The sequence below is a fragment of the Humulus lupulus genome, chromosome 2 (genome assembly GCF_963169125.1).
Source record: "Humulus lupulus chromosome 2, drHumLupu1.1, whole genome shotgun sequence".
NCBI classification, from domain to species: domain Eukaryota; kingdom Viridiplantae; phylum Streptophyta; class Magnoliopsida; order Rosales; family Cannabaceae; genus Humulus; species Humulus lupulus.
Genome location: NC_084794.1, coordinates 65,867,634 through 65,890,897, shown reverse-complemented (window position 1 = coordinate 65,890,897; position 23,264 = coordinate 65,867,634). Strand labels below are relative to the sequence as shown.

The window sequence follows — 23,264 nt, the reverse complement described above, 5'->3', positions numbered from 1 at the left end:
GTATTCTCTCATTTATATTACTTATACCGTTCAAAAGGTGTCGTATATTGTACATGCGACCATTGGCCAATTTCACAGGTCAACATTTTGGTGCTTTCATTGAGAGTACGAAATCAAGAAACACACTTTCATCATTTTGACAATGCCTCCAAAACCCAGTCAGACCAAGAAGACTGCTCCCAGGGATTCCACCACCCAGGATCCCATAGATCTCGTTAATGAACCTTAGGTGGAGTTTGGAGATTAACCTGATGTAGAAGATCCACAGGACGCTCACCAGTAGGAGATGGCGTAATTTCTGGCAAGGCAGGAGGCCTTTGCTGCAGAAATTTTCCTTCAGAGGGCGACTATGGAGTGGCAACGATGGGAGATCGATGAGCAGGTCTAGAGGATGTTCCAGAGGGAGCAAGAAGCTGACCGAAGGCACTAGGAGGCCGCTGTGGCCTTAGAGGTGGCCACTCAGTTAGCCCGAGCTAACGCTAAAGCTGCTGCTCAGGTGGTGAAGGAGGCTCAGGCCAAAGCAGCAGGAATGCGAGACCACGGTAACAGGGATTCCCAGAGGAGGAGTAGGACCCCAAGGAAACTCTCAGAACCACTTTCCCAGGATGAAGAGGCGCAGTCCAAGACTGCCTCCTCCATGACTAAGAAGAATAACACTCCATCTATGAGTAGTACTATTACCAACCCAAAGGCCCCCTCCCAGGGGGACCGACGAAACAACGCCGAAGATGAGGGTCAAACATATGAGAGGCGTGACAGGAATGGAAATGGCCACTCCAAATCTCAAAGTCATGTAGAAGGAGAGGCTCGGGGGCCGGGTCACACCGATAAGGGCAAGGCGGACCTACCGCCCCTACACCCTCAATCTCGCAAGGGAAAGGAACTGGTGAATAACACCAGCATTGTGTTCGATAGGCTGGGGAAAGATGCACAACCTCAGGATTTGAGGGAGGTCATCAACAGGAGGACCAGCGCTCAAGAGGGGGTACCAGGGACCTCTACCCCACCTAGGGCAGCGATCCCACCAGCAATACAGGCTCAAATAGATGCACTTGTCATGGTTTTCCAAGGTCTGACAAAGAAACCTTCCAATATCGAGTTGGCACATAGAAGTGGGAGTCTCTTCAGTGCTAATATCCAAGCTGCTCAACCACCATTAAAATACAAGACCTCAAAACTCCCAACATACACTGGGAAGGAGGACCCGGTACGACATATTGGGAAGTTCGAGGATCAGATGGAGTTACTCGGTGTGGAACATGATTATAGGTGCAGGGTATTCCCTACCACTCTCCCTGACTCAGCTCAGGAATGGTATTGGAAGTTTAAACCTGGATCCATCACTTCCTGGGAACAGCTCAGGAAAGAATTTTGCAAGGTCTTTAGTGCTGGGTGGATTCAACCAGTTTATGCCAATCAGTTAGTTGACATCAAGCAAGGGAAAGATGAATCCCTGAAAGACTACATTCAAAGATTCATGAGAGAGGTAAACTGAGTGTCCACGGTAGGAGATAAAGGAAAGTTCGTTGCCATCTTGGCAGGGATAATTTATCGTAGTCCGTTGTGGGATAGTATACATAGGAACCCAATCAACACCTTGCAAGAGTTCCTAGACTGAGAGGACAAATACATGAAGCTAAATGATGCTATCATGAAGGAAGAAAAAGACATAAACCATCCGACCACTATCAAGGCGGATAAAAATGGTGCAAACCCTCAGGGCGGCAGTGGGGGCAATGGTAACAAAAGGAATACCTCTGGGGCCGGGCAGCGTGGAGAGAAGAAAGCTAAGTTAGCACCTGCCGACAAACAAGCTAAGCATCAACCCTACTGTTGACGGTGAGAACTCGTCAACTAAGTTAGTTAGAAAAATTGCAAAGTAGAGATTTTCAAAAGAAAAGCTTTAGAAATCTAAGTATAAACTCCAAGAACAATTGCAGAAGAAAAATGGTGAAATCAGTTTGTATTTACTATGATGCACTGCTACAGTAATTTTTCCAACCCCCTTCCATGTGGAATTGGGGTTTCTTTTATAGTGGGCTCTAATGGCCCTGGATACATGATGGTCCTGGGGACCAAGTAGTACACAGGTACACTGTCAGGAGAGTGGTTTCAGGGGTAGTGGTGTTGATACTAGTACATGGCCAGGGACCATGAGGATGTCTCCACTACTTGACCGTACAAATGTCAGAGGAGTGGTGCAGGTGGTAGTGGTGTCGACTCTGACATCTGGCTGGGAGCATGCAGGCCATGTCCTCTCTCATAATGCTCCAACTACTTGTCCAGCATGAGTGCTAGGATCAGGCGTACGGGGTCTTAAAGGCCGTACCTCATATAACATTGTACCAGCATGATCCTTTTGAATCATTCTTGGGCCTTTCCCTCTAAATGTTGAAGTCTTGGTAGACCTTCAGAGGAGACATCCACTTGAGGTGTCAGGTGCGAGGAGGAGCCCTTGGGTTGTTTGTGTGCAGCGCCCGTAGGCATGTGCGTGATGCCACCTCGCAAGGCCACCTGGTGCTGGGCCTCATGCGCGCCGCCGAGGCATGGGCGAGACACCGCCTCGCGAGGCCGCCTGGTGCGGGGCCTCATGCGTGCGGCCGAGGCATGGGTGAGGCATCATCTCGCGAGGCCCCTCACTAGCGAGGCCATTAGGTGTTGCGAGGCGTTCCACTAGCGAGGCCATCATGTGCAGCGAGGCGCTCCACTAGCAAGGCCATCAGGTGCAGCGAGGCCAGACCGAGACCCCAAGCAGGAATCCAGAATTCCGAAGATAGAGGAGTCCACCACTTGAGTCGGCAACTGTAGACTTCACACTGGATACCATATGTGAGGAGCCCACATAGCAGGCAACAGTAACAATGCTTGTGAGTAATATGCAAGGACCTTCAGACATGAGGTAGGGGAGTCTTCCTAGTGTATGGCAGTCGAGGAGCAGTCTCCAAAGATTCCAAAGTATGAAAGTAAAACTCTCACTTTTACAGAGGATGATGCCAAGCACGTGAGGTACCCCCATAATGACCCTCTGGTCCTTACCATTAAAATTGCCAATGCCTAAGTGAAGAGATGCTTGGTGGATACGAGAAGCTCGGTAGATATCATCTACAAATCATTCCTCGAGAAGATGAAGCTCATGGTCAAGGACCTGACACCGTGTTCCCAAGTGATATATGGGTTCACGGGGGAATGCCTAGCACCAGCAGGAACTATTAAACTACCGTTCATAGTGGGGGATGCCCTCAGGCATGAGACTGTGATGACAGAGTTCCTGGTAGTAGATTGCTCATCAGCTTATAATGTGGTACTTGGGAGACCCCTCCTGATGGCATTACACGCATCAGTGTCTATCTGGCATCTATCTTTGAAGTTCCCCATCAACGCAGGGCAAGGATGTGTATATGGTAACCAAAGGGAGGCATGAGAATACTATAATGCGTCAGTAGCCAAGGCAAAGAAAGAACCATGCGTAAACAACTTGATAGTAACATGCTGCAAAGAGGGTAAAGGAACCGATGAGGTTTTCAACATAGAGGTTGACGTTGAGAGAAACATTCTACTAGAGTCGAAGGCTCTTTTTAATGAAGATTTATTTTTATAGCAAGTTTCGCAAAGTGAGGGAAACGACATCGATCCTCGCTTTGGGGATGACGTCATGGGGGTAGGACCAGTCGAAGATCTTGACAAAGTCCTACTAGATGAGAAAGACCCAACTAGAGTAATCAAAGTCGGGAATGAGTTAAATGTGGAAACTAAAGCACGATCGGTGGAATTTTTTAAGAAAAAACAGGACGTCTTTGCCTGGTCACATAAGGACATGGTTGGAATTTCTCCATCCGTAATAAGTCATGTCCTAAATATAGACAAGAATTACCCACCAGTGCAACAAAAAAAGAGACTGCTTGACAAAGACCGATCTCAAGCTCTGAAGGAGGAGGTCGAGCGGCTCAGGGAAAACGGCTTATAAGGGAGGCTTATTACCCTGATTGGGTATCAAACCCCGTGTTGGTCCCAAAACCAAACGGGAAGTGGAGGACCTACATGGAATTCACAAATCTGAACAAGGCCTGCCCCAAAGACTGCTTCTCATTACCCAGAATAGACCAACTGGTCGATGCAATGGCAGGACATGAAATACTCTCATTCATGGATGCATATTCCAGGTATAATCAAATAAGTATGCACCCTCCCGAAAAGGAACATACCAGCTTTCAGACAGACAAGGGATTGTACTGTTATAAGGCGATGCCATTCGGCTTGAAGAACGTAGGAGCCACCTACCAGCATTTAGAGAATGGCATGTTTCAAGACTTGATCGGCAAAAATATGGAGGTATATTTCGATGACATGTTGGTCAATTCCAAAAAAGCTGGAGGGCATGTTCAAGACTTGGAGGAATGCTTTGTAATACTTAGAGTTGGTTCAAGACTTGGAGGAATGCTTGGATGAAGATAAACCCTCTCAAGTGCTCATTTGGAGTTGGTTCTGCTAAGTTTCTCGGATACATAGTCAATGCACGAGGAATCAAGGCTAACCCCGAGAAGATCAAAGCATTGATCGACATGAAGTCACCTACCACAATCAAGGAAGTGCAAAGATTAACCGGGAGAGTAGTTGCCCTCAATAGGTTCATATCAAAGTCTACGGACAAGTGTGTCCCTTTCTTTTACTTACTGAGGGGCAGCAAGAAGATCCAATGGACCGAGGAGTGTGAGGAGGCTTTCCAAGACCTGAAGGAACACCTCGCCCAACCTCCCATCCTATAAAAGCCAATATATGGTGAAGTATTATTCATCTATTTGGCAATCACTGAGCATGCAATCAGTGCTGCTTTGATTAAGGCAGAGAACAGGGTACAGCACCCTGTATACTATATCTGTAAAAGGCTAGTAGGCGTGGAGTCTAGGTATCCCCCTCTTGAAAAACTAGCATATTGTTTAGTAATCTCCTCTTGAAAGTTGTGTCCACATTTCCAAGCTCACTTGATCCGAGTCCTGACCAATCAACCTCTGAGATAGGTTCTTCAAAAACCAGAGGCCTCGGGACGATTACTCAAGTGGGCAATGGAACCAGGACAGTTGAGATCACTTATCATTCGAGGACGGCGATAAAAGGACAAGCATTGGCTGACTTCAAAGTCGAAGGCACCAACCTTGAAGACCTTTTCGACCAATCAGAAAGTGGAGATACCGAGAAGGAAGGAAGTTGTAACAACCCAAATTCGCTAATAAGGCTTAAGGGCCTTGATTAGCATGCCTGGAGGGCATAATGGAGATTACGTGTGATTTTAGTGATTTAGATGTATAATTATGATTTAAAGCATGTTATATGATTACTTGAGTACTTGAGATGCATGACTATGCGTGTTTGTATGCATATAGGCCCAGATTAGGTTAGAAGGGCATAATCGTAATTTTGGCCATTATGGGCATAACTGCTTTGATATATGTGATAATTGTTGAGACCACATTATTATGTGGATATATATTCGCGATCAGTGACTCGAGACGATCCTAGTGAGCAAAGTAGTGGAAAAGTCATAGCGGGGATTTATACCCAGCTCGGGGTGAGCTCAGGGGTATAAATGGGAACTTAGTGGATGAGCTGGAGATTATTGTAACATTGAGGAATGCTATTGGTGATTAATTAGGTATCGGGAATTAAGCGGGGAATAATAGATACATTCGAGGAAGTAGCGGGAATTAGGCAAAATGACTAAAATACCCTTAAGTGGATAAAGGATTAGAGTTAGTTGGGAGGGCATAAAGGTCATTTGACTCTTAAGGATGGGTATTACTGGGGTTTTAAGTTAGTGGAATTTGTAGAATATGAAAGAAGTCTGAAGAAGAAGGGAAAAGAAAGAGGGAAAACAGAGAGAGTTTCTCTAAGTCGGTTTACACTTTCCTTCACCTGTTTCTTGAGAATTTCTGGAGTAAAGCTTAGAGGAGAGCTGGGATAACTAAACATCAAGGATCTTGACCTAAGATTAAGGAATTGGCAGAGGTTTAGCAGGGTTTCACTAACACTTGAGGTAAGATTCTAGAGTTCATCCATTTCTGTTTCTGGTTTTTAAGTTGTGGTACTTGAGCTGAATTGAATGGAACTTTGGGGAATTCAGGCTTAAGGCTAAGGAGTAGCAAGCCAAGGGAGCCTAGGGATAGCTTGTGGGCGAAATTCTATCAAAGGTATGAATTCTAAGTTCTAATTCTGATGTTCAGCTGGTTTATGTTGGGTTTTAGAGTTTGGAGGTGGCGATGGTGAATTTTGGGTTTGTGATTGCATGTGCTTGGGTTTTAGATGTTTAGGGTTCTTGGGATGAGTGGAGTGTGGTCATGAGGTTGTTTTTAGGTTTGGGTAAGAGTTGGAAGAGGTTTGGTTGAGGTTGGCTCGAGAAAATCGCACAAGGGGAAAATTTGGTGTTGGGCTGTCTGTGACTAGCGCTACAGCTCTAGCCCTTGGGCGCTGTAGCGCTAGGCCATTTTGCTGGAAGGGTTTTGGTTTCTGTCTGTAGCGCTATAGCGCCCTCCCAAGAGCGCTGTAGCGCTACCCTGCCTTCTGAAGGGGATTTTAGGGTAATTTGCAAGGGTTTTTGACCTAAGGTTTGGGGTTTGGTTCCACCACCTTGTTTGGTGGAACTAGGACATCCCGGGGGCTCGGGTTTGGCCCCGGGGCTAGGTTTTGAACTTAAGGGTTGATGTTGACTTTGGCCATGATTGTGTTTAGGTGAGCGCTAGGGCTCGAGTGGGATCGTGCTCAAGGTGTCGAGGGATTAAAGCAATTGAATTGAAAGGTAAGAAAAATGCACCCGAATGTATGGTTGTGAATGGGACTAAGTGCTCCCGAAAGTTGTATTGTGTCATCGTTGGTATTATGCCAAGGGACACGTACAAGCGGTCTAAGAGTACCGTTCATGAGTTTAGCGCACGGGGCGCGAATTGGCCATTGAGTGCCGGAAATAATAGGATAACAGAGGGAGCTGCCTGTGAGCGCTAGCCCTGGTTATCGTCTGTGCATTATGTATTTGAGCTGAGATGCTTAGTATATGAAATACTTGACTGATGATACACTTGAGTTGATGAGATGCTATACGTGTAATTGATTTGTTACTAGTTGTTCATGCTCTGTTGTTTCTGTGTTTTCTTGCTGGGCCTTGGCTCACGGGTGCTTCGTGGTGCAGGTAAGGGCAAGGGCAAGCTGGACCAGGCCTGAGGTGGAGAGCTCCGAGGTGTAATGTACATATCCAGCCGTTCGATCACCACGGTCGAGGAGTGTGTCAGGACAGAGATTACCTAACAGCTCGCTTTTGCCTTAGTATGGCCAGTCGATGTATCTAAACGTTGTAACTTTTGTAAATGGCTTTTAAACTGTCAATTTTGGGATCCCATGTTCGTAAACAATGTTTAGTAATGAAAACGTACTTTTGAGACCAAAACACTTTTAATCCTAGTTCCTCTACTATTTCAGTACACGCTTTTACTTTAATGACTTGATTAGCAAGTCTGGCACTTTATAAACACACAGTGTAGCGGTCTTGGCTATCCAGGGCGTTACAGAAATACTCCTGTATGGAAGCTATATGTTGATGGAGCATCCAATGAACACAACTTAGGCACAGGAATCATACTGGTCACTCCGGAGAATCATCGAATCCATTCCGCTCTCAGATTTGGATTCAACGCTTCAAACAACGAGGCCGAGTATGAGGCATTATTTGCTGGATTACGATTGTCTCGGATGTACATGCACAATCCCTGGAGATATTCAGCGATTCCCAGCTAGTGGTGTACCAAGTGCTCGGGGAGTACCAAGCCAAGGGACTTAGGATGGTGCAGTACCTGAACAAGGTGAAGGACTTGTTGGCGCAGTTCAAGAGATACTCAATTACACAAGTTCCAAGAGAACAGAACGCCAATGTCGATGCCTTAGCCATACTTGCCAGTGCCAAAGATGTGGACACCTTAAATGTTGTACCCATCGAATACTTGGCAGAAAGAAGCATAACCGAGCAAGAGACACTACCCATTGAGTTGGGGGATACATGGATGACCTCTATTATTAACTATCTCAACCAATAATTAGTACCCAGCGATCAGAACAAAGCAAGGAAGTTGGTGAGACAAGCTGCACGGTATATGATAGTTGAAGGGGTGCTGTACCAGCGAAGGTACTCCCTACCACTACTAAGGTGCGTTACACCCGACCAGTCAAAGTTTTTAATGATCGAGGTACATGAAGGGTTTTGTGGAGATCGCGCTGAGGGGCAGAGCCTATCAAAGAAAATCCTAAGACAAGGATACTTTTGGCCGACGATGAATGAAGACTCGATGGAGTATGTCAGAAGATGCCACAAGTGCCAGATGTTCTCCAAGATACCCCAAGCGGCACATAACGAATTAACACAGATGCAGAGCCCTTGGCCCTTTGCTGTATGGGGGATCGGCCTAATCGGAAAGCTACCCACGGGAAGGGGAGGAGTCCAATTTGCTGTTATAACTGTGGACTAATTCACCAAATGGACTAAAGCAGAACTGCTCGCCACCATAACCTCGAAGAAAGTCTTAGACTTTGTGGTGAAGAATATCATATGTTGATTTGGCCTGTTGAGGAAGATAGTCTCGGACAATGGGACTCAATTTGACAGTGATATGTTCACCGACTTTTGTACGAGGCATGGAATCACAAAGAGCTTTTCCTCGGTAGCACACCCCCAAGCTAATGGCCAAGTAGAAGCAGTGAACAAGACTATCAAAGACACTATAAAGAAATTCCTTGAACAAGCCAAAGGAGCCTGGCTAGAATTACTTCCTGAGGTCCTATGTTCACATCGAACGACGGCACGAACGGCGCGAACGGCGACATGACATATGCCATTCTCTTTGGCGTTTGGATATGAAGCCATGTTGCAAGTTGAACTCACTCCCCCATCGCATAAACGAGAGACATACGATTAGGGGAGGAACCATCAACTAATAGAAGAGTCACTCGATTTAATCAAAGAAAGACGAGAAAAGGCAAGTCTTAGAGTAGTAGCACATAAAAAAAAGTGGCCAAATACTTCAACTCCAGAGTGAAAGATCAAAAATTTCAGGTTGAGGACTTAGTACTCAGGAGGGTGTTCCTACACACTAAGGACACTACGGCAGGGGTAGTAGGACCTAACTAGGAAGGGACATACCTTGTGGAGGAGGTGATCCCACCAGGGACGTACAAGATAGCTCGACTAAATGGATAACTAATCAAAAACTACTGGAATGGCAAACACCTCCGCCGGTACTATCAGTGATGCTTTTCAGCAGGGACACAAGTTTCAATTTGCAAATGTAATATTTTCCAAATTATCTATGTAACAGCCGTTGTGCTTCAATGAATGAATTTATTTCTTAAAGTTTCTCTTAGCTTTGTAAATTACATTCAACAAGAAACAGGTTTGAGGACCTTGTCACCAGAAGACGGATCATGTTCAATCTTGGTTCTTGAGGAACCTATCGACCCATAAGATCCAAATAAGAGACTAGTCCTAGGACCTTGTCACCAAAAATATGGGTCATGTTCGATCTTGGTTCTTGAGAAACATATCTACCCATAAGATCCAAATGAGAGATTGGTTCGAGGACCTTGTCTCCAAACTATTTGATCATGTTCGATCCTAGTTCTTGAGGAACTTATCGACCCACATGATCAATAAGAGAGACAGGTCTTAGGAACTTGTCGCCAAATTAATGGATCATGTTCGATCTTGACTCTCGAGGAGCCTATCAACCCATAAGATCCAAATAAGAGACTGGTCCGAGGACCTTGTCACCAAACTATTTGATCATGTTTGATCCTGGTTCTTGAGGAACCTATCGGCCCACACGATCAATAAGAGAGACAAGTCCTAGGACCTTGTCGCCAAATTAATGGATCATGTTCGATCTTGGCTCTTGAGGAGCCTATCAACCCATAAGATACAAATAAGAGACTGGTCCTAGGACCTTGTCGCCAACTTATTTGATCATGTTCGATCCTGGTTCTTGAGGAACCTATCGGACCATACGATCAAAAAACAAGAGACTGGTCCAAGGACCAATCACCATTATCGGATCATAATCGAATCTGGTCCTTGAGGGACCAATCGATAATTTGATCTAAGACTCGTTACAGGCTCGATTAGCCCATCTAGACCCGGTTGGTCCAACTTAGACATTTTTGTCTACAATCATTATAACGAGTGCACAAGAGATTACGTAAATCGTGATCGACACTTGTTACACAATATGCATCTGTGTATAGGTATCATTACTACTGAGTATGAAACCATCACCCAACTACCAATGATGGACAAGCATTTGCTGTTGGCATCATTGGGTGAAAAGGATAGTATTATGTATCTAAATGCTCGAAGCAAGGCATGGTCAAGTAGCAAGTGACCAAGGCTTTTAAACCCATGATCACTTGGGGGGCATATAGTGCATACTGATTGGGTCAGACATAAGCAATGAGGGCGTGACCTTAGGTACTAAGCAAGCTCAAGTTTTTCTAGGACATTTGTTCAACATATGTTCCGAAAGTGCAAAAAACAAAAACCAAAAAGGCATTGGTACGGAGACTCCTAGCCATATCTCTTATAGGGTGGTCAGCCAGTCCATCAACCCTATAGGGTGGTCGGCCTATCACCAATAGGGTGGCCAACCTGACCATTTTTGTTCTTGGTACTTGGTGAAGTATCGTACTACTCACATTACCATGGTTGTTAGCATGAAAAACGTAAAAGAGTAAGGTTAGTATGGCACACAAAATACACGTGTTCAGAGTATACTGATACCTGAAACAATGAGGGTTATGAGTTGATATACTTAGTAATCACTCGTGTACTCATTATAAAAATTTCCAATGCTTACACTGAGTACTCATAACAAAAAGGCATAAAGGCATAAAATGTCATATGTAAATACTGTCAAGTACAAGGTGCCCCACCAATGGCATGAGAGGAAAAAAATAATAAAAGACCAAGAAGACTAACTAGGGTAAGGAGTATCGTCTGGTAGACTACCCTGAGCCTCGGCAGCCTCACGAGCCAGACACTTCCTAAGCCCTTTCACTCGCGTCTTCTCAGGAAGGAAATCCAAGTTCAGATCTTTGTTGGACTTCCGGATCAAACAAAAGCAAGAGAAGGCCGTCTCTGAATACTTCTCTCGAGCCTTGTCCCAAGAAGCTTTGATCTCTTACTCCTTCTCGATAAGAGAATCCTTCCGCAATCGGTCCATGTCGGCAATCAGCTTCTCTTTCTCCGCTTCAGATTGTTGGAGATGATCGGCAAGTTCCCCCTCCATCTGGGTTATCCTGAGAGTCAACTCGGTCACTTCCTTCTATTTGAGCTCCACGGTACTGCGGAGGGTGTTGATCTCTTCATCCTTTGAGGCAATGTCGGCATCCCTAGAGCCAAGAATGCGCCTAAGGTCCAATACCTCTTAGCGGACAGCTTCAAGCTTAGAACGAAAGTTGGAAAGCGTAGAAGTACACTCTACAAACCTATCACAGACATGAGAGACCAACATCAATTCCTGCAAAGAACATACAAGTGTTAGATAAACATAACACAAGCTAAATAGACAAAAAGATAACTATAAAGGACTCACACTCTGAATGTCTAAGAGTGACTTCATGAGAATGGTGTTCAGGTCCTCATTCTTGATCCCATTAAAGGTTGTTGTTGTTTTCTCCAGATGCGATGCTCAGTCCATGAGGGCGCTTAAGTTCCGTAAAGCAGACTGATGCGACTCAGATAAAGGGGCGGGCGCAGAGCAAGAAGCACATGCATCATTGAAAGAGGGAGAAATTGGTGTAGGCAAATATGGCTCTACCTCTGCGACAGGGCTAGACGCCAAAAGAAATTGATTGGACGCCAAAGGAGTCGGAGGGGACACCTCAAGAGCCATGACCGAATCAGCCTCAACCCTGGCCCTTTTTGCCGCTCTAATAGAAGGACTGGCCTCGGTGGGAGTCGACCTCTGCTGAGTATGGACGAAACCAAACATGTCTGAGCCTACAAAAGAAGATCAAGTGTTAGAATAATATTAAGTATCGATGAACCATAAAATAAAAGTGATAAAGTATCAAACCTTCTGAATGTGATTCGAGTTCGAACTCAGCCTCATCAAAGTCATCTGAAGCCAACGATGAGTATGCAACAGATGCACCCACCTCATCACCCTCATGCCCGACTAGCACCGGTGAAGAGGGTATCTCCTCGACATGAATAGGCCCCGGGGAGTCTATGGATATCACGGGCTCGGGACCATCATCATCCGGAACGTCTGAGATGGTAGGAGGAAACAACCCCACCTTCCTAAGGTTCTCCAGAGTAACAAGGATTTTGACATTCTTCTCCTCAGGGGTCATGGCAATTAGTGCCTTGGCCCTAATGGTCATAGCCTGGGTCGAGAGTGGTCTATAAAAGGGCCCAATGTGCTTAAACTTGGAGAAGTTGGCCTCAGCGTCCTTGGTAAAGAAATAGTTATCGACATATCTTAATGCCTTGCTATTTCCAAAGATCTCTTCCAAAAAGGTGTTGGTACCCTCGCTCATATAATGGTGGAAGTGGAAATATCCCGAGTTGCGCTGAGAAGGGTTTGTCTTCAGGTCAAACAGATAGTGGACCTCATGAGGCACTGGGGAAACCCATTTTCTGTGGTGATAGATGATGTACAATGCAGACAAGGCCAAGATCGCATTAGGAGCCAGCTGAGAAGGACTAATACCAAAATAATATACTACACTTCGAAAGTATGGATGAAGAGGAAGTAGGGCCCCATACCTAATGGCAGAACTTTTCCAAGCGCACATACCCAGATGGGGGTCCTCAGCTCTGTCATCTGGACCAGGGATAGTGATCGATACACCAGAGAGGTCAAAGTTCTTCCTCAAGTTCTTTACCTTCTCTTCAGTCATGTCAGATGTCGCCCCCTTGAACCAAACAACCTCATAATCAGCAGGGCGAGGCTTCTCAACCGGTTTCCATATGATCTCACTGACGAAGGTGGCCCCAAAATCTGATGAATGGAACTTCTTTTTGTCGTCTCTTTTTCTGCTGCTCAGCTGGCGAGACTGTTTTTCTCTTGGAAGAAGAGCGAATTACCTTAGGATGGAATCTGTGATTGGGACGCTCCTGAGGATGAGTAGTATGGCGACGAGAGCCCTCGGTGCATGCTTGCCTATAAGAAGATTGATGGGGAACCCGACTATTATCTCGGTGCGAAGGGCATTGCAATGATTCTCGCTGACCTGACCTATCCCGCTGAGAAGAATGAATCCGCTGAGATATACCTTGGGTGCTTTGAGAACCGCGGGGCGTACGGTGCTGAGAAGTAATCTGAGAAGAGTCCGGCAAGGAGCCCTGAGTGATATGCCTGGCAGTACCTCAGAGGGTTGTCGGGTTGTTTGTTTCACTCTCGCCATTGGACAGTACCTCTTTAAGAAATCTTCTTCACAGAACGGAATCTGTGATTGGGACGCTCCTGAGGATGAGTAGTATGGCGACGAGAGCCCTCAGTGCATGCTTGCCTATAAGAAGATTGATGGGGAACCCGACTATTATCTCGGTGCGAAGGGCATTGCAATGATTCTCGCTGACCTGGCCTATCCCGCTGAGAAGAATGAATCCGCTGAGATATACCTTGGGTGCTTTGAGAATCGCGGGGCATATGGTGCTGAGAAGTAATCCGAGAAGAGTCCGGCGAGGAGCCCTAAGTGATATGCATGGCAGTACCTCAGAGGGTTGTCTGGTTGTCTGTTTCACTCTCGCCATTGGACAGTACCTCTTTAAGAAATCTTCTTCACAGAATAAGTATAAAGCGGAACGTGGAAGAATCCTTTTCAACCTTTCCAAAAACTCTTGAGGATTACGCTCACCTACTGACTTGTCTAATGAAGAAGAGTTGGACATCTGCGACAAAGAAGAAATAAAGACTAAAGTTAGTAAATGAGCATAATGAAGCCAATAGCTGGGGGCAGGTTCACGAACTTAAGAGTCAAAATGAATGAATCAAGAGCAAGACGGGGGGTCGGCCCAGTGAGCTTAAGCATAGGCCAACCACCCCAAGGAAGTAAGCTTCAGAAAGGTGCCTAAGGACCGTTCAATACTCCAAAACATTTTTTGGGATCCCAGGTGGCCAGCTTATGCTTGGGCCGACCACCCTGAATCCCTAATAATCGTTTAAGGGAAGGGGTACTCAGCCTGAGTACCCCTAGGGTGGTCGGCCTAGCCATAATTATATCCCTGGAAATCGTCCAAGGGGACAAAAGGGAATTCTCGGCCCATGTCAAGGAGGTCCTCGGTCCATGAGCCCCTAAGGTAGTCGGCCTAGCCCTAATTCTAAGCCTGTAAATCGTCTAAGGGAAGGAAGGGAGTACTCGGCCTATGACTTGTGAGTACTCGGCCTAGCCCTAATTCTAAGCCTGAAAATCGCCTAAGGGAAGGAAGGGAGTACTCGGCCTATGACTTCTGAGTACTCGGCCCAGCCCTAATTCTAGGTCTGGATATCGCCTAAAGGAAGGAAGGGAGAACTCGGCCCAAGCCTCTAAGGGAGTGCTCGACCCAAGCCTGGGATCTAAGGGAGTTCTCGGTCCAAGGGCTCTAAAGGAGTGCTCGGCCCAAGCCTCTAAGGGAGTACTCGGCCCATGCCAAGTAGGTGCTCGGCCTCTCCCTGGAAATCACTCAATATAAGGGTTATAGCCCTGGAAATTGCACAGGCTAAGGAATTTTACAGAGAAAGCTTGAACAAAGTGTTTCTTATGAATCTAAGCACATGTAAATTAAATGATGTGATGATTAGAAGAGAATACTTACCAAATATCTGAGTTTGATGAGAACCTGGAAAAATCAGACCTAGATCCTTCTGAAAGTGGTGCATGGAGCAGATGAGAAGATGAAAGTGGCGCATGGAGCATAATGAAAGAGAGATTTATTTATAACCTCTCAGGCAGACAAGATATTTTAAGATATTTTTAAGAATTCAAATTTCCTTGAAAAATATCTAGTATGGTTTAAATTTAAATTTAAATTCCTTGAAAAATATCTATATTTTTAGGAATTTAAAATTCCTTGAAAAATATTTATATTTTTAGGAAATCAAATTCCCTGAAAAATATTTATTATTTTTAGGAATTAATATCCTTGAAAAATATATTATATTTTTAGGATCTTAAAATTTCCTTGAAAATATATTATAATTTTAGGATGTCAAATTTCCTTGAAAAATATATTGGATTTTTAGGAAAGTAATTTTCCTTGAAAAACCTAATTATTTTTAGGAATTGCTAATTATCCCTGAAAAAATCGTACTAAGCAAAGTATCGGTAGTAAAAAGTATTATGTAATGTCCCAAGGGACTTAACTATCTAAGTATTGCTACGGTATGTTTCTCAGGCCTGGATCAAGTTTACTGTAATTTTGAGTACATTACAATAAACTTGGGGGGCAAATGTTATCCCTAAAAAATACAAGGATGACGTGGCAAATGAGAATGTGACACGTGACATCACAAATCAGGGAAAAAAGACAAAGTATTGAGAAAAGACCGACGGGCAAAAAGGATAGGTCCAGGACCTATAGGAAAATCGACCAAGCCAGTACCCCTAGGGGTGGTCGCCCTGACCCCTACCCCTAGGGTTGGTCGGCCCAAGTAGGCCTTATACCCCCTAGGGGTGGTCGGCCCAAGATGCACAAGGACATTAGGGTTGGTCGGCCTGACCCTATCATCCATAGGGTGGTCGACCTAAACCCCCAAGTACACTTAACTGAGAAGTAATTCCTCTCGTTCAAACTGAGATCAACCAGCCTAGCACCCCGAAGATCAATAAGCCTAGCACCCAGAAGGTCACAGGTACAGCACCCAAGCTTTGGTCGTCGGGCCTAGCACCTAAGTCTGACATACCAACAGAGATTTAGCATTTCCCAGATGTTTATATCGTGCATTATCCACCACGATCTATAGAAACAAGAGAAGACCCACGATCTCATAATCGTGGGAAGGTGGACACGTATCTCCACTAACGATCGTGTACCAAACCACGATCTCTAGTACGAATGATCGTGTAACAGCTCCTGGGTACTATAAATAAAGGACCCAGGGCTTCATAAAAAGGACGACTTCTTTTTTGGAACTCTTTTCAGGACTAGAAAAACTCTTCTGAAAAGTGAATTCTAGAGTTCATACTTGTAATTGTCGAAGTAACTCAATACTAAAGACTAAGTGGATTAGGTTATTACTGTTCATCAGAACAGGGCTGAACCACTATAAATTTATGTGTGTTTACTTAAGATAATCGTATTCTGTCATTTATATTACTTATTCCGTTCAAAAGGTGTCGTATAGTGTACATACGATCGTTGGCCAATTTCATAGGTCAACAATTAGTGTTTCTTTTTATAGTACAAAGATCCTTCAAAAATTTAGAGTAGGCGGGAATTTGTTCAATGACATCTAAGAAAGGGATATTGATACTAACTTGTTTAAAAACTTCTAAGATGTCATTATATTGGCCGCCTTTTTTAATTGGAAGTAATCTTTGTGGGAATGGGGCTTTTGGAATGAAAGGATGGATTGGAGTATCCTCGTTTGCAGATTCATTGGCATTTGAACTAGAAGGTTGACTCTTTTCTTTTTCTTTTTCAACCTCGGGTATGTATTTCAGTTTGAAAATGTTCTTTCCGGACTTAAGAGTTGAAATTGATTTGATTTCTCCATTATGACTAGACTTTCCTATCTCATATTGACCTTTTGGATTTGGGATAGGTTGACTAGGGAATATTCATTTTTCTCTATCAGCTAAAGCAGTAGCGAGTTGTCCTACTTATGTCTCGAGTTTGGTAATTGATTGAGACTGATTTTGTAGGATTTGTTGAGTGGATTGCATAAATTATTGTAAAGTATCTTCTAAGGAAGGTTTCCTTTGTTGATGATATGGTTGATTTTGTGGGGCATGAGTTTGGTTTTGCGTATTGTATTGGTGCCCTTGATTCATTGGAGGTTGGTTTTGTCTCCATGAAAAGTTTGGATGGTTTCTCCAATTTGGATTATAAGTGGATGAAAATAGGCTATCATTTGGTTTCCCATAAGCATGAAGAGCATTGGCCTCCTCAGAAAAGGCTTCTTGGTAGGAAGGTCACGATTGGGCATTATGGCAAGGAATAGAACATATAGAACAAACATCTTTTCTTGGTTGTATTAGAGAATTTATAGTTTGGCTTATGGCTAAAGCTTCTACTTTTCTCGCTAATTTGTCTAAGGATGTTCTTAAGTCTAATTCATATTTTACTTCATACCTTCCTCCTCTTTTTGGTGAATTAGTTGACCTAGACTTAGGATCAAAATAATATCATTGTTATGAATTGACAGATAAATCTTCAAGGGCGTCCCAAGCCTCTTTTCCTTGAAATTTAAAAAAAATTCTGGTATGCATAGATTGAATCATTTGACGATTAGAGGGAGTCAAACCATCATAAAAATATTTTACAAGTATTCATTTTTCAAAACCATGATGAGGACATTTTAATAATAAATCTTTAAATCTTTCCCAACATTCATAAAACTCTTCATTATCTTTTTGAAAAATCTCAAAGGTTTTTCTCCTTAGACTATCAATTTTAGACATAGGAAAAAATTTCAGCAATAATTTATTATAAAGTTGATCCCATGTAGTTATAGACCCTGTGGGAAGGGAATTTAACGAAGTTTTTTATTTGTCTTTTAAAGAAAAAGGGAATAATCTTAGTTTGACTGACTCATCAGAAAATTTTTGAAATTTATATGTTGAGCAAATTTCTAAGAAATCTTTGACATGCATGTAAGGATCCTCTCTATAAAAAGATGGCAACAATTGAATGGTTGATGGTTTAAGCTCATAATGGGTAGCAGAAGTGGTAGGAAAAACAATACTTGAAGGAGCATTAGATGAAATAGGTGCAAAATATTCAAGCAAGGTTTTTTCAAGCACAACATTTTCATCAACAGGATTTCTATTAATATTCACAATTGGTTCCATGATGCTCAAATATTTACTAACACTTTCAATTTCAAACAAAGATAAACGTCTTATTACTAATCGATTTTTAAAGTTACTGTTATCCCCAAAAAATGGAGATCGATGACGTGGCAATAGAGGTGACAAGTGGCAGTACATGCTCCGTAAAAGACACATTAAATAGTCAATAAATACATTGACTTCTCAAAGTTGTGATAAAGTGACCCGGTAGACTGATGAAGAGTTTTGACTGCTTGGAAATGTCATGACCGACCAGGCATGACGTTGTCCGACCAGTCACGTATTTGTCTGCCCAGGAGTGACATTGCTGTCCAGGAGTGACATTGTCCTACCAGCATGCACATGTCCTACCAGCACTGGCATGCTAGAGGAAGAGTGCCATGTTAGAGGAGAGACATGGCATGCTAGAGGAGATTTCCATGTTAGAGGAGAGACATGGAATGCTAGACTAGAGAGAACGTGCCATGTTAGAGGAAAGGATTCATGTCCGAGCCAAGTGCACCCGAGAAGCCCAATGCCAACACCCTTGTGTGTCCGGTCGAACCTTGGTCCGAGGAGCACCCACAAGAGGTCTGGTTGGACCTTAGTCCGAGGAGTCCAAGTGGTGTGCTCGGACCTTGATTCGAGGAGAACCAAGGAAGGTATGGCTTGGACCTTGATCCGAGGAGAGCCAAGGAAAGTGTGGCTCGAACCTTGGTCCGAGGAAAGCCAAGGAAAGTGTGGCTCGGACCTTGGTCCGAGGAGAGCCAAGGGTGTGGTCCGAGGAGAGCCCAAGGGTGTGGTCCGAGGAGGAATCAAAAGCATGGTCGGACTTTGGTCCGAGGAGAGTCTAAGGGGTATGGTCCATATGCATGTGTCCAGCATGCATATGTCCGACCAGTACTTGTGTGTGTACAGCATGCATGTGTTCGACCAGATAGAGGAGGACTAAGTCAAGATTCCCAGAAACGGCTTCAACAAGAATCAGTCTTGGCACTCGCAGGAATCTCTCATTCTTCCCACAAATTGGGGGTTTTGTTACATTCTAAATGTTTTTTGTAATTTAAATGTAATAAATATAATAAAATATCCCGATTCTAGGGGATATCAGATGTATGATCCTAAGCCTATAAATATATGGCTTATGGGATCAGAAGGGGCTTCTTCTTTCTCTTTAGACTTTTTGGGAAATTTTGGGTCTGAGTTTTCTAGAGAGAGAAAGTGCTGGTATCATAACGAATTCTTGTATTCTTGTAATCTGTACTGAAGAAACTCAATTGACTCAGTTCATCTGATCTTGAGTACGGATCTATAATCACAACTCTAAGTGGATTAGGCTATTACCAACATATTGGGGCTGAACCACTATAAAAATTGCTGTGTTATTTACTTTCTGTTCAAAACCGTCTGTGTCGTTTAAATTCTCTTGAAGGCTTTATCGTTTTTTACGTTCTCACGTCGTTGGCCAAAAATGCAGTCAATAGTTACGCTCTCAATGATGCATACAATTTTCACAAACAAGGCAACAAAGATAATCTCAAACAAACAATTTTCTGATGTGGAAGATCAGTTAAAACCGTAACCACAAAGCATACTTAGAATTTTTAGAGATTTCACAACAATATAATTCTTATGGTTTACTTGTCCCCGTGCCTATTTGATTTCACTTACTCACACACTACTAACAACTCCCCGAGGTTAATTAGTAGAGGCGGATTGAGAATTTTGTTCAAATTTCATTTAAGCAAAGATTGCTTATGGTGAAAGGACAAGATTTAGGTTTTTTTTCAAGTATTTTTTCACAATTACACAATAATATGATAAGAGACAGAGAAAAATAATGTAAAATTAAATAAGGCTATCAAAAATTAGGCAAGAGTAGGGAGGCATAGCATGCCATCAACCATAACAAAAATGAGGTAAAAATTAGGAGGCACAAGTGTCATCAACTAAAACATATGGTAAAAATTAGGAGGCAAAATTGCCATCAACTAGTAAAAAAAAATTGAACAAGAGTTAGGAGGCATAACATATCATCAACCATAGCAAAAATAAAGTAAAAGACTAGGAGGCATAATTGACATCAACTAGTAAATTGCACAAAAGTATAACAACAAGATAAATAAAGAAAATTACAACAAAGGTTAGGAGGCACAAGTGTCGTCAACTAACAAAGATATACAAGAAATAAAAATTACAATAAAGTTATAACAAAATTAGGAGACACAAGTGCCATCAACTATAAAAATTAAAAAGATAGAAAGGTGGCACAAGTACCGTCAACTAAAAAAAAACAATAAATATAAATATATAAGTAAGTTTTTTTAAAAGGGTGGTAGAACCGTCCCAAATTTTCTTTTCTTATTTTTTTTAGTTTTAAATATATATTTGTTTTTTTTTATATTTTTGTATATATATTTATATTTTTATATAGTGCAAAAATTAAAATAACTAGTAGAAGAATTCACTAACCTTGAGATAAATTTCATTTCTTTTCTTGCAACTCCTCGGCAACGATGCCAAAAACTTGATTGACCCAAAATTGGTATGTTTTAAATATTTATATCGCAAGCGCACGAATCGTTCATATAGAATAGTGATCATGTAAGCAAGGATGTCGAACCCAAAGGAGTTGTCTAAAATGAAAAAATAAAAACTATTTTAAACCAACATTAATAAACTCTAACCTAGCTCTAAAGATTGATGAGATTTTTGTTTCAAGAAAATAAAATAACTAGATAATAATAAAGATATAAAAGCAAGAAAAATAAACAAGATAGGAATTGTAAACAAGTTGTAAGAGAAAGATTATTAAGATAATAGAATCCACAAAATATAAGTTCAATAATATCTATAAGTTCATTGATTCCCAAGTTTTAATAGTAGAAATTAATCAAACTATCACCTATTCAATTTAGATATTCTTTTTAAGCACAAGTTATTATATTAATATAGGATTTATCTTCACTTTTAGCAATATAATATCAAAGTATTTAGTGTGAATCAATCTAAAGAAACAACAAATAAATCAATGAATTTTATTTATAAGGCAAAACATAATAGTTTTGTTCTAAGCATTTGATGTGCACAATTTAATGACACACCTTAATCAATGAATATTATGATTTGGTACTAATGAAGAACAAAGTGTAAATATATGCTAACAATAAAAAATACATAATATTTAAGATGAAAGAAAATATTTAAAGAAGAAAAATCCATAAACTTTGTTGCACAAATGGGAAATCAACATATAAAATAAATACTATCTAGTTACATATTGTTTCATAATCACCTTAATAATCTTAAAAATATTAGAAACTCATAACTAGAATAGAAATTACAAAACAAGGAGAATACATACTTGAAAAATGCTCTTGAAAAACACTAAAATGGAGGAGAGAATGGTAGAGAGAAATGGTAGAAAAGATGATGGTAACCAAAAATTAAGCACCCCAAAAATAGTCTTGAAATTACATATTTATAGCCAAAATGAGATTATTAAAATAATCAATTTAAATTAATTAAATTGATTAGATTAATTAAATTAATAATAATATGGCAAGTAGGGATAAATTATAGGGTGTCATGATGAATTTTGTAGTGAAATGTGTAGAAAAATTTGGTAAAAAATTGGCATTTGAGTGACAAGGGGACAATGAGACAATATGGGCTCAAGAGAAAAAAATGGCAGGTGGCTGGTGGGCTGGCAGGCGGCTGGGCCGATGTTGCTGGGCGCTGGGCTGGTGTTGTTGGGAGGTGGGCTGGCTGCAGGGAGCTTCGGGTGGGCCTGGAGGTGTCAGGCCCAGGTGGAGGCTTGAGGGCTGCAGCTGGACCACAGGCCTGCGAGTAGCTGCAGAAGAACAACCTAGTGGAAGCATCGGGCACAGGTGGAGGCTTCAGCTAGGCTTTGGGAGCTTGGGCCTATAGGCTTTTCTTTTGGTATTTCAATAATGCCATTTTTTTCCTTTCTTTTTCACATTATTTTCTTTTCTTTTCTTTTCTTTTTTTTGAATTATCAACCCAAAAATGCATCATAATTCCTACAAAATAAACACAAATTAAATTAAAACTAAGTATTTTCAATAATAAACAATTCAACATAAGTTTCATGAAAACACTAATTAAAACTTAATTTACTTTGACATTTAAGCTCAATAAAATCACATTTCTAACTTTTAATCTAAAAACACTAATTTCAAATAATTAAACAACAACATATTATAATAAAATATCTATAAAAACAACCAAAAATATATAAAATCTTGATAAGACTAATAAATTAAAAGTTATTTTAAAAAACTTAATAAATTAATTAAAAACTCAAAGACTAAGCAACAATTAACATAAAAAAATGTGGTAAAATAACTCTGTTTTGTAGAGTTATCACTTTGTTATCATCTGTGGACAGCTAGGAATGAAGCTTTCCATAATGGCATTATTCCACTGCCTCGCTTGATCTTAAAGAGGATTATGCTTAGGGTTTCAAATCATCTGAATATTGGTAATGTCGACTCTCTAGATGACTATACTAGCCACAATGTTCTTCTCCAAAGGATTATTTATCCCAGGGTTGATCAGCCATTGTTGTGGATGTCGCAGTTTGTGGAGCCCTTGCTTTTGCTGGTGCTATTTGCAGGGATGAGACTGGGAATTTTCTAAGTCGTGTTAGCTCTAAGTTTACTATTGCTTCCCCTTCAAAAGTGTTATGATTGGTTAAATACATAGTAAAATTGGTTAGGCACAAAGATGTGCAAAAACCATAACGGTTTCACTAAAGTCAACATGTGTGAGTTGACTTTTGGTATAGGCATCTATAAATCATCTTCTTGGATCCAAAGTGTTTCTTTGGAGTGTATAAGAGTATCCAAAAAATTTGGAGGCATTTGAAGATGTTTTGAGACAAGTTTTGGGGCGCCAAGTCAGAGAGACCTGTGTTGCATCGCCTCTAGGAGACCTGCTGTAACACCCCCACATCATTATGGCTGCTTCCTGGAATGATGACTGGCCCAACAAACCAACACGAGTCTTTCCAACGTGCTTTGACCTCACTCGCACGCTTCTTGGGAAAACTTCCTAGGAGGTCACCCATCATGAAACTACTCAAAGTCAAGCACACTTAACTTTGGAGTTCTCAAGTGATGGGCTACCGAAAAAAAGATGCATCATGTTGGCATAGGTAGTACCCATCAATCTATTTAATTCATCTTCAACTATGTAGTCTCATACCTACACAGTCTTAGAATCATCACACTTGACCTTCC

The 23,264-nt window shown here is 42.0% G+C and overlaps 1 non-coding gene across 1 annotated transcript; it reads left to right on the top strand.

Annotated features, from left to right (window-relative positions):
* Nucleotides 1-17,509: 17,509 nt before the first annotated feature.
* Nucleotides 17,510-17,616, top strand: LOC133820129 (small nucleolar RNA R71). The gene has a single exon (XR_009886562.1). It is a non-coding gene; the product is annotated as a small nucleolar RNA R71 (small nucleolar RNA).
* Nucleotides 17,617-23,264: the final 5,648 nt, after the last annotated feature.